General features: G+C 35.7%; 1 long non-coding RNA gene across 1 annotated transcript in view; it reads left to right on the forward strand.

Annotated features, from left to right (window-relative positions):
- The window catches only part of LOC116593999, a 36,201-nt gene extending 27,508 nt beyond the window's left edge, over positions 1–8,693 (forward strand). The window contains exons 2-3 of the long non-coding RNA XR_004287025.1: positions 2,645–2,757; positions 8,381–8,693. This is a non-coding gene — a long non-coding RNA (uncharacterized LOC116593999). The remainder of the gene's footprint in view (positions 1–2,644; positions 2,758–8,380) is intronic.
- Positions 8,694–11,777: the final 3,084 nt, after the last annotated feature.

The raw sequence follows: 11,777 nt of genomic DNA on the forward strand, positions 1-11,777 counted from the left end.
GGTGGGAATATAGATGAACTAAGATTTGATAAGAGTTGAAGGTGAGTAGAAGGGTACACAGGAGTTCATACTATTCTCTCATTTTTGCATAAGCTTGAAACTCACTTGAAATTCCACAGAAATTTCCACTAACATTTAAAAAATATTGTTTCTATGTGTACTTATACATAACTTATATAAATAGCATTACAATGAACATGATGCTTTGTAACAAGCTCTTTTCACTCAAAAGTACATTTAGACTCATAAAATTTTAAGTTGGTTCCAATTTTTAATCAATATTATAAAGAGCATTCTTACACATGCATATTTTCTGGACTATCTGATGATCACTTTTAGATATATTCCTAGAAGTATCACTGCTGATTCAAAGGTATTTGTATTTAACATTTTGATACATGTTGCCAAACTGTACTTCAGAAGGGCTGAACCTATTTATACTCAGACAGAGCCCTATCTCATATCTCTGCTGACACCAATCTTTGCAAACCTGTCTAATCCAATGAAAACATGTTATCTCATTGCTGGGATTATTTGTATTTCTTTAAAAAATTTTTTAAAAATTGTTTTATTTATTTACTTGTCAGAGAGAAGAGAGAGCTCAAGCAGGGGAAGCAGCAGGCAGAGGGAGAAGCGGGCTCCCCATTGAGCAAGGAGCCTGTCTCCGGACTTGATCCCAGGACCTTGGGCTCATGACCTGAGCTGAAGGCAAATGCTTAACTGACTGAGCCACTCAGGAATCTGGGATTATTTGTATTTCTTAACTAGCAAGAATATAACTATTTTCATATGCTTATTTGGTGTGTCTGTGATTTGCTTATTTATGGTCTTTAGCAGATGTGTTTGTTAGGGTGTTAAACCTTTTTATTGACATACAAGAGCTCTTTGTTTATTAATGGCATATACTTTTTCATGTATTTTGCAAATACTTTATCTTGGGTTGTTGTTTCAACTTGAATTCTAATGTGTGCGTGTGTGTGTGTGTGTGTGTGTGTGTGTGTGTGTGTAGTGTAGTGGGTGGGTAGGGTTTTTCCCCATGATCTTTTCCCCCAATCTTTACTTTTGTGTAGTTTAACCTAAACTTTAATAGTATTGGGCTTTAGAGTCATGTTTAAGAAGTCGTTTTTCACCACAAGGCTATCTACACTGGTTTCTTTCTTTTTCATTTAAAACATCCTGCATCTTGGGCATCCTCTTTTGTCAATATACATCTACCTCATTCTTTTCAACAGTTAGACTGTAATGAATTTTATAGATCAGTTATTCTCAGTCTTTTTTTTCATTATTGTTCCATGAAGCCTGTTTAGACATTTTTTTTCTTAATTATCCCTTCCATGAAATTTCGATACCACATACAAACTGTACTTTATGTATATATTTGTGCTTTGTATGTAAAAAATAAGTTTTTTTTTGTCCCCCCCTCCACAGAATCAATTTTCACCTCTTGGTTGTGATATTGCTTCTTTGAGGTTGCATGGTATAGATATTCCATAACTTAATTATTCCACATGTGTATACTATTTTTGATATTCCAGTGCTCTATTGTCATCCTTATCTTTATACATATATTTTGTTTCTCTAGGATAAATACCTAGAATTGAAAAGCTATGTCAAAAGGTATTCACATTTAAAAATTTAGCAGATATTGTTAAAGATTGTATCAACTATACACCAACCAATATATACTGAGAATCAGTCTTGCTTTAATTTTCACATTTAAGTCATGTACCCATTTGAGATTTATTCTAGAGTGATGAATAAGGTAGAGATCTGATTATTTTTCCCCCTAAATCTGGCTCATTGACCTTAAAATATTAAATACTTTATTGAATTAACCATTTCTTGATTTACCATATATTAAATATGGCAAATATATTAAATATATATATATATACTTAAGTTTTGGATTCTGTTCTATGACTGTTCAGTCATACTCTATCACGACCCTATGTTTATTATTCTTGCTTTATAATATGTTTCAGTAATTGATTATATTCCCCTATTTTTCTTGGTATTTAAATGCTTTTTTTCCCCCTCTCTGTGAACTTTGGGGGTAATTCTGCCTAGTTCCCAAACAGGCAAACAACAACAAGAAGTTCTTAAAATACCACTGGGATTAAGATTGAGATTGTACTAAATATAGGACAAATTATACTAAATTTAGTGGATTAATTTAGTGAGAACTGTGGAATACATTACAGAGTACATTCTAGAGTAACAAATTTAAAATAAGGCATAGAGGGGCCCCTGGGTAGTTCAGTCAGTTAAGTATCTGCCTTTGGATCAGGTCATGATACCCAAATCCTGGGATCTGAACCCCACACTGGGCTCCCTGCTCAGTGACGTGCCTGCATCTCCCTCTCCCTCTGCCTGCTGGCCCCCCTGCTCTGTCAAATAAACAAATAAAATCTTAAAAAAAATAAAGGCATAGAAGAAACAGAAATGATGCTGACCTAATGAAGGATACCTGTATTAGGATGTTTTGAGTAGTAAATCACAGAAGTCCAGATAAAACCCGAGTTTAAGCATAAAAGAGAGTTAATTGGCTCATTTAACTGAAAAGTCCAGTGGTCAAACTAGTCGTGAGGTATATCTGGATTGCTGGACTAAATAACATCATCAGGATTTGGTTTCTATCTTCCAGGTTCCAATTTTACACAAGCCTCCATGTGGTGGCAAAGGTGGCCTATCTGCTCCAGGCTTACATGGTCCTTAGCTCCTGCAACGTCAGAGAAAGACAGTCTTTTTCCTTATAGTGTAAGTGAAAGTATTGGTGATGGTTGTCATTGGCCAGATCTGGGCTCAAATCTGGGCTGGGTGGGGATTTGGGAATCAGCCCCACTTGAACTACACAAGCTACATTTGTAGAGGAGTGGATTCTTGAAGGGATGTGAATAACAAAAAATGCAGGAGTTATGTACTGTGATATCCATTCACTTATAAAAAGAGGATTTTAAGAAATCATTAAGAAATATTATTAAGTTGGGACACCTGGGTGGCTCAGTGGGTTAAGCCTCTGCCTTCAGCTTAGGTCATGATCTCGGTGTCCTGGGATCAAGTCCCGCATCAGGCTCTCTGCTCAGCAGGGAGCCTGCTTCTTCCTCTCTCTCTCTCTCTCTGCCTGCTTCTCTGCCTACTTGTGATCTCTCTCTGTCCATGAATAAATAAAAAAAGTCTTTAAAAAAAAGATTAAAAAAAAGAAATATTACTATTATTATTTTTTAAAATTACATTTATTTATTTATTTTAATAAACATATAATGTATTTTTATCCCCAGGGGTACAGATCTGTGAATCGCCAGGTTTACACATTTCACAGCACTCATCATAGCACATACCCTCCCCAATAAAAAGAAATATTATTAAGTTAAAGTTCTAATACTATTTTTCAGTATATCAGAAGTTACTTTGGGCCATAAGGATAAAAAGAAATGAGGTAACCAAGTAGGAAAAATATGTTGAGAGATTACTTAAAATATTATCTTTGTTATTGAGATATATTTGTTAGAATTATAATGCTGATTCTTGACAAAGGACTCTTTCCCTTTTTCTTTTAGTTTTTCTCTTTCTAGTTTTTCTCATTACTGTTTAGATCCTGTAAAATTTTGCTTTATGAATTTATCCTTTTTTGCACCCTAGTCTTCTTCTCTTCTAATTCCCCCCCCTGCTCCTAAGTAACTCCATTCTCTTCCACCCTCAGCAAATCAAAATTCTACTGGTCTTTTATGCTCCTCTCCTCTTATTCATTGGTCAACTATAAAGAAATTGTTTAGTTGAAAGTCATCAATTATTTCCTTAATCACTAAATCCAATGGCTTTAAATCCTCCTTCTTGCTGGTCTGCTGTCTGTAGTATTTGACAATACTGACTGACCTCTCTTTCTTGAAATGTGGATTTTAATTTTTTTAATTTTAATTTTTAAAAGATTTGTTTATTTGATAGAGAGAGAGATCACAAGTAGGCAGAGAGAGGGGGAAGCAGGCTCCCCGCTGAGCAGAGAGTCTGATGCAGGCCTCCATCCCAGGACTGTGGGATCATGACCTGAGCAGAAGGCAGAGGTTTTAACCTACTGAGCTACCCAGGCACCCGAAATGTGGATTTTTAGTTTCTATGTAACTCATTCTCCTGATGCTTCTCTTAGCTTTCTGATGACTTCTTCCCTGTTTACTTTGTTGGTTCTCCTTCCTTACCTTTACATGTGGCTACATTTACATTCTCAAGGCTCTGGCTTCAAACTGATTCTCTAATTCACTATATTGGCAGTCTCAAACACTTCCCTACTTTCAGAAGAAAAGTATGCACCTTTAACTTAGATGCTTCTGACCAGTTCCTCCCAACATCTGCATGATCCAATCTTATCTATTATCAAAGCCCAGTGTAACTTCTTCTAAACATTTTTTTTGTCTTCTGAATTCCATGGTGCCTTTTTTTAATGGTACTGCTTTCAAACTGAGATTAGTTAATTATATATATAAGAGTTGACTTGCTTTCTAGTCTATAAACTTGAGAACATTTCCTAATTCAACACTGTACCTTATATACTGTGAAGCACATGGTGTATTTATTAATTTTTTAAATCTACATACATTAAGCATCTACCATGCATTATGTTAGGTGCTGGATAAGTGGTGAAAAAAATGTGATTTTTGCCCTCATAGAATATAGAATCTTAAGAAATAACAAATACATATTTTGATGTATGTTTAATAAAACTTTGAGAGAATGAATCTTTTACCTTTAACTCCTGTTTCATCCTCTCTCCCAAAACTCCTGTCTTACATTTCTTGTGCCCATTTGACCTGCTAAATCCCACAGATTTCTCAAACTCAACAGCTTAATTTGTTTGTGTGCTGTGGACACCTATGACTGAGAAGTCTGTCCTGTGTTCAAAAAAATCACCGCCAAGCACCTTCTCTCCAAACCTTCTACTGATTTTTAACATTTATCTTAATGCTCCCACCTCCTCCTCATTACCTAGGGGAAATTTTGGTATTCTCCTTGATTCCTTCCTCTTTCTTCATATTTATTTCTTTTCATTCAAACACTTGGTATTCTTGTTTAGGCCCTTTTATCTGTAGCAGAGGTTGAAAACTAGTGACTCATGGACTGTATTTAGCCAGTAGAGGTGTTTTGTTTGTTCTGTATCATATTCTTAAAATTATGGTATTCTTGTTTCTCATGAAAAATTAGAAAATTGGCAACATTGGGTCCCCATTCATGAAAAAATTGGCTTGAATTTTAGATGAGGCATCTAAACTACCACTCTAATCTCTACCATTCCTTATTTTTCTTACTTCAAATTCATTTATTTATTTATCAAACCTTCCTGATCCTTAATTTAGGCATTTGAATTTGCAATCTTTGGCATATGTGATCACAGGATGCTAGTACTAGAAGAGATATTAAGATATCATCCTGACAGTCTTCTTCCTCCTCTTTTAAGAAATTAAAAAAAAATTGAGGTCCAAATAACTTACATTCCTGGGCAATTTTACACAGTTAATGTGTAGCAGGATTCTATTATTTGCCTTAGACCCGCTCCTCACCTGGGTGGGGAGAATCCTTAGCCTAGACCTAATGTCTCTCATATTTTCCATTCAGAGCCCTCACATAGAATTTTCAGGTTCAAGGTCTCTGTGCTTAAAATTCTTGCTTTATCAGGCCCCGAGACCTGACTCTCTTATCAGGTAAGCTATGCCCTAATTTTTAAAAATTAAAAAAATCTGTCCCAACCTTTTTAGTCTTTTCTAGTGCTTACCTACTTTTATCTCCCTTGTCTGGGGTGTATGTGTGTATTATCCAAAACAGACCCTATGCTTTCCAAACCTTCTGATTTTGTTTAGTGCTATTCTCTCCACCTAGATTCTCTTTGCCCAGACTCTGCCTGACATAACTTTTTTCATCCTTTAAAGTTTATTTGAATGCTACCTCTCCCATAAGGTGCAGCAGTTAAGAAGGTGGTTTGCATGGGAGAGGTCTGGTTTGAAATCCTGGCTCTGTCCTTTACTAGCCATGTGACCCTGGACAATTTATCAAATCTCTGTAAAAAGGGGGGGAATATCATTCCCTTTTACAAATGGTTAAACATGTTCTCACTGGTTGAAAGTATTTCTATATACTACAGGAATCCGATCTCACTTTTTTGCTTCAAACAGTGCCTTGATTTATAGTTACTCACATTAATTATTCTATTACTCATTATACTCATTATTAATCTTACTAGTTATTCATTATATATTGTAAACATACTATTATATATTATATTTATTCTTTCACAATAGATGAGGGCAGGTACTTTGTCTTACATAGTTTCTGTATCTTACAGTACTTAATGAATGCTTGTAATTACTGAATTAGTAAAGAGGAGTATGGCCTTTCTGAGATGTTCCTAAATTCTATAAAAACAGAATAAACACAAATAAAAATAGTAATAGATGAATCTCATATTATTGCCTTATAGGGAGCTTAGGGGGAATTTTTTCTCAGGTTTTTATACCAAATTATACTTCTTTTAAGCAACTTAAGAAAAACTCTAATAGATCATATGACACTTAGAACTACGTTTCCTTTTGTTTTAGTTTCTAGGAACATCAGAGACTAATTTGTGGTGGCACCCCTCTAGCAATTACAAAGGACCTTTTGGCATGATTTTTTTGGATATTAACATATGCTTGCCTTTATTTTGATCTTGTTTGTTTTCCAGTTATCTTTTGCCTCTTCTGGTCATTTTCTTCTACTATAGCATATATCTCTTTCTGAGCATGCTCAATCTTTTTTGAGACTGGTGGGGCATTGATAAATAATAAGTATCTATAAAATATATTTTAAAAACAGGTCTTACAGGTTTTTAAAGCATCTAATTTCTTTTGATCTCCTACTTCACAGAGAGTTATAATCACCTTCAAGGTTATCAGGCGAGAACTTCCCCAACTTCTTTCCTTACTTGTAAAGTTATTCACATCTTTAAATGAGCAACATTTTATATGTCCTTATAAAATATATATCATGTATAATACAGATAAGCAGAAAGCAGAATACCTAAAGAACAACAACAAAAAAACCATCATGTGGTTAAGAACCTACATATTGCTGCTTTCATATCCCACTTTTCTCTCATAACAATGTATTTTACATATATTTCCTTATCACTAAATAGTCTTCTAAATAATTTTTAATGGTTCAAAGCATCCCGCTGATTATGTATCAGGCCAGCCAATCAGACTGCAACTCTACATTCCCTTCCTATAAAACCTGAAGATGTTCTTCTTTTTAAAAAATATTTTCTATTTTTATTTATTTATTTATTATTATTAATTTATTTTTATTTCTATTTTTCTATTTTAATATTCTAGAATATTAAAATATTAAAAAAAGATTTTATTTTTCATAATCTCTACACCCTGCATGGAGCTCAAACTTACAATCCTGAGATTAAGAGTCACATACCTCAGGGACTGAGCCACCCAAGAGCCCTTCTATATGCCTATCTTCAAGCCAGAGTGTCACCTGCTGCTTATCCAGGGCCCCACACTGTGCTGTTTGCCTCCAAATGAGAAAGGTAATTAAAGAGATTGACTTTCTGAGGAGCCTCCCCTCCATAACAGAGATTCCATCAAAAAGCAGTAAAACCTGAAGATGTTCTTACTGAAACTAATATAAGTGAACCTCTCTTATCTGCAACCATGTTATCCATGCCTAAGAAGTATGTACTGGTGTAATATATTTCACCAGTCTTTCATTAGTGGACAAGCTGAAGTGAACTCCATCTAGCTTAATAGATGTATGCAGTTGTGATTATTTCCTTTTGAGAACTTCCTAGAAGTATACTTGCTTAGACAAAGTATATACACATTTTAAGTTTATGTAGTTCTAAAGTGCCTGGGGGAGGGGAGAGAAGTACAAGTTTCTATTCCCACCTGCAGTGCCTGTTTAGCTGAGCCCTTGCCCAACACATATATTATCTGCTTTTTAATCTTTTCCAATTTAATAGGTATTTAATATTCCATTTATATTACTACTAATGTGGCTGAGCATACCTATTGTTGGCCATTTGTATCTAGATCTTTCTTACTCTTGCCAACTTGTAACTTGTAATAGTTTTAAAATTACTAACATCCATAATCCACCTTGACATCCTCCTACCCAGTTCCACCTCCTAAACTAATTTATGTACTTGAAGTGTGGATCTTATCTCCTCTGTTTCTTTAGGGAATTATTCAGTTATTTGCTTTCTCGGCAGTATGTTTAACCTCTGACTACTAGTTTTTCCTCTTGTAATAATAAATATCACTAAATGTCCTCTTCTTCAGGAAAAACCCCAACTTTTTTCTTTTATTTGCCATTCTTCTCTGGTTACTGACCCTTCTCTCTTCCTTTACAGCCAAACTTCTTGAAAGAATTGTCTTCACCTGCTGCATTCCCTTCATCTCTGTCTCTTCACTACAAATAGATTTACATTAAGATCTTCAAAGCCTTCCTTGTTGCTAAGATTTTAACAACAATTGTATCATATATATATGATATAAAGCCGGATACAAGATGATTTTCCTCAAATAAGGTTAACTGTGTAAAAAACATTTATGCTGGGAAAAGAAGTGATAGGTAATAAAATGAAAAATTTAAGTCACTGCCAGACAGTTGGAATGACTGGTGAATTTTCTTTTTCCTTTTCTTGTAATTTTCCTCAACTGAAAAAAAAATTACCTTGCTATTAAAACACAATGCGATGTGATACTGCAATTACCGAGTTTCATTTTCTACAAGGCAGAAGAAAATCAGAGAAATGACAGGAGTCACTGGACCACACTTACTTTCACCGCAGGGGGCAAGAGCAGGTGGGCACGACCCACAGCCCCAGGGCAGGTGTTCCCGCTGCGGGTCACGACTAGAAAACCTCCTGATAGGACAGTCTTCTCTTAGACAAGCCCTCTTGCCCTTTTCGTCATCCCAAACAACCTCTGAGCATCTCAGCCTCTGCAGCTTAACGGCTGCAAACCTCGGAAAACCGCCAATCGCTTCCAGTTGTCCTGGTAACAGCCAGCAACCGCAGCCCCGCCCACCCCAGCTCCCGCAGGTCTTCCCAGAATGCTGCGCGCCGGCTGTCTTTAGCTTCTGGTTCGCGGGGCGGACTCCTTCCGGAAGTAGATTCCGGTCAGTCGCTGGCGGCCGCGGGCGGTGTCGTGTATTCCCGCCGAGGGCTGTGGGGATTGTTTTGTTTCTTTCTCAACATTCAAAAATGACTGGAAAGCTGAGGAAAGGCTAGAAACTTACCGAATTTTTGTTGGCCCTCGAATAATAGATTAAATGTTATTAAAAAGCTGAAAGATGGAAAGCACTTTAAAATGATAGCAACTTCATGAATAGCTATGATATATTTTAAAAACTTCCAATAAAAAAGCAACAGTTTTTGCTTTAGAAAACTTACAGAAGCACAAAAGAAAACAAAACACCCAAATCTCATCCACATAGAAATAACCACTGTGAACACTGGAGCAGTCTTCTAGACCCTTTCCATGCATATAGTAAATGAGATTTAAAAATGGAATCACATTTATGTCGTTTTGTAACTTAATTTTTATGAATACACCTAAAAAGGCTACAACAACACGGTTTCATGTATTCCATTGTATCTCTCTGACATTGAAATTTTCTATCCTTTTTGCTCTTAATTAGTGCTGCCGTGGAGAAATGAAAATCCCGTTAGCTAAATCTTTGCCCATACTCTTATTTGTGGTCATTACTTTTCTCTTTTTAACCTAGTCCTTTGTATTTGCACTTCGTTATAGCTCTCCTAACACCTTTCCATTCCACTCTATGTCTTTATACTATAAAGGGATGAAGTTACACAAATTGCGCTGAAAGCTTATTCAATTTTTTAAAGTTTACTTTTCTTATACAAAGGTAATACATGCTTATTGTGAACACTAGGAAAATTCAGAATATAATAAAAATATCCCAATACCTAGGCAACTACTGATCATATTTTGGCATATTTTTCCCTAGTTTTCTTTGTTGCCTTCAGTGATGAATATTGAAAAAAAAGTTTGTTAATTTGGTAGGGCAAAATTACAACTTTTATTTATTTTTTTTTCTTTTTTAAAGATTTTATTTATTTATTTGACAGACAGAGATCACAAGCAAGCAGAGAGGCAGGCAGAGAGAGAGGGGAGGAAGCAGGCTCCCTGCGGAGCAGAGAGCCCGATGCGGGGTTCAATCCCAGGATCCTGGGATCATGACCTGAGCCAAAGGCAGAGGCTTTAACCCACTGAGCCACCCAGGCGCCCCAAAATTACAGCTTTTAATTTGCATTTATTTTCTTATTCATTTAGCTGAATGATATTTCAAATAGTATTTCATGTGCTTACAGGATATGGTCAATGTCAGGGCCCATCTTCTCCATCTAGCCTTTCCTGAGTATTATGGACCCATTACAATAACTGTAATAGTGTAGTTTTCTATATGTTTATGTTTTAGTTCCTTAAATAGATTAAAAATTGGCTGTGTGGTCCTGGATAAATTATTCAATATGGCTGAAACCCACTTTTTTTTTTTGATCAGCAAAATAGTGATATTAATACTTATAGGGTTGTAGTGGAGGTTAGAAGTAATGTATCCAAGGTAACTCAATAAAAAGTGGTTTAAGAAAACTATTATAATTTTAGCAATCTGTATGTAGGAGGTGTTTGTAGTTTTGTAATATTTCAAATTTCAAATGATGAATAATCCTAGCATCCCATCCAATTTGCTTATTTTTTATTTCCCCCCTCATTAATGCATTAGTTTTGCCCTTTAATGCTGTTCTTTTAATGGTTATCCTTGTGATTACAGCATGTATCCTTGATTAAGTCCACTACAAATTAGTGCTTTTACCACTTCCTGATCAATACGAATGCCATGTTGTTGCAAGTGGCAAGATTTCATTCTTTTTTTTTTTAACGACTGAACAGTTTTCCATTTTTTTTTTATACCACCGTTTCTTCATTCATTCATCAATGGACACCTAGTTTGCTTCCATATCTTAGCTATTGTAAACAATGCTGCAGTGAACATGAGTTGGATGTTATCTTTTCAAATTAGTGTTTTGTTTTCTTTGGGTAAATACCCAGAAGTGGAATTACTAGATCATATGGTAGTCCTATTTTTAATTTTTTGAAGAATCTCTATACTGTATTTCAGAGTGGCTTCCCTAATTTACCTTCCCATCAATAGTGCACAAGTGTTCTCTATTCTCCACCTATTCACCAACATTTGTTATTTCTTGTCTTTTTTAATTTTTTAAAAGATTTTATTTATTTATTTGACAGACAGAGATCACAAGTAGGCAGAGAGGCAAGCAGAGAGAGAGGAGGAAGCAGGCTCCCCACAGAGCAGAGAGCCCGATGTGGGGCTCGATCCCAGGACCCCAGGATCATGACCTGAGCCGAAGGCAGAGGCTTTTACCCACTGAGCCACCCAGGCGCCCCCTTGTCTTTTTTTATAATTAGCCATTCTCACAGGTGTGAGGTGATATCTCATTGTGGTTTTGATTTGCATTCAATCAAGATATTTATTAAGCATCCATGACACATAAAGCATTGTTCATAATCCTCAAGGTCTCTTGAGCCTGTATTATTTCTATACATTTCTCACATAAATCATATGCTCCTCTTCAACCTCATCAATTCTCTTATTATTGTTTCCTCAGTCTCTGCCATTATGTTTGGGCCATCTTAGTAGGTGCTGAATAAATGCGTGAGCTGAACTGAGTAATTTCGTGGAAAAAGAGGGGCGCCTGGGTG

This window comes from Mustela erminea, chromosome 6, assembly GCF_009829155.1.
Source record: "Mustela erminea isolate mMusErm1 chromosome 6, mMusErm1.Pri, whole genome shotgun sequence".
NCBI lineage: Eukaryota > Metazoa > Chordata > Mammalia > Carnivora > Mustelidae > Mustela > Mustela erminea.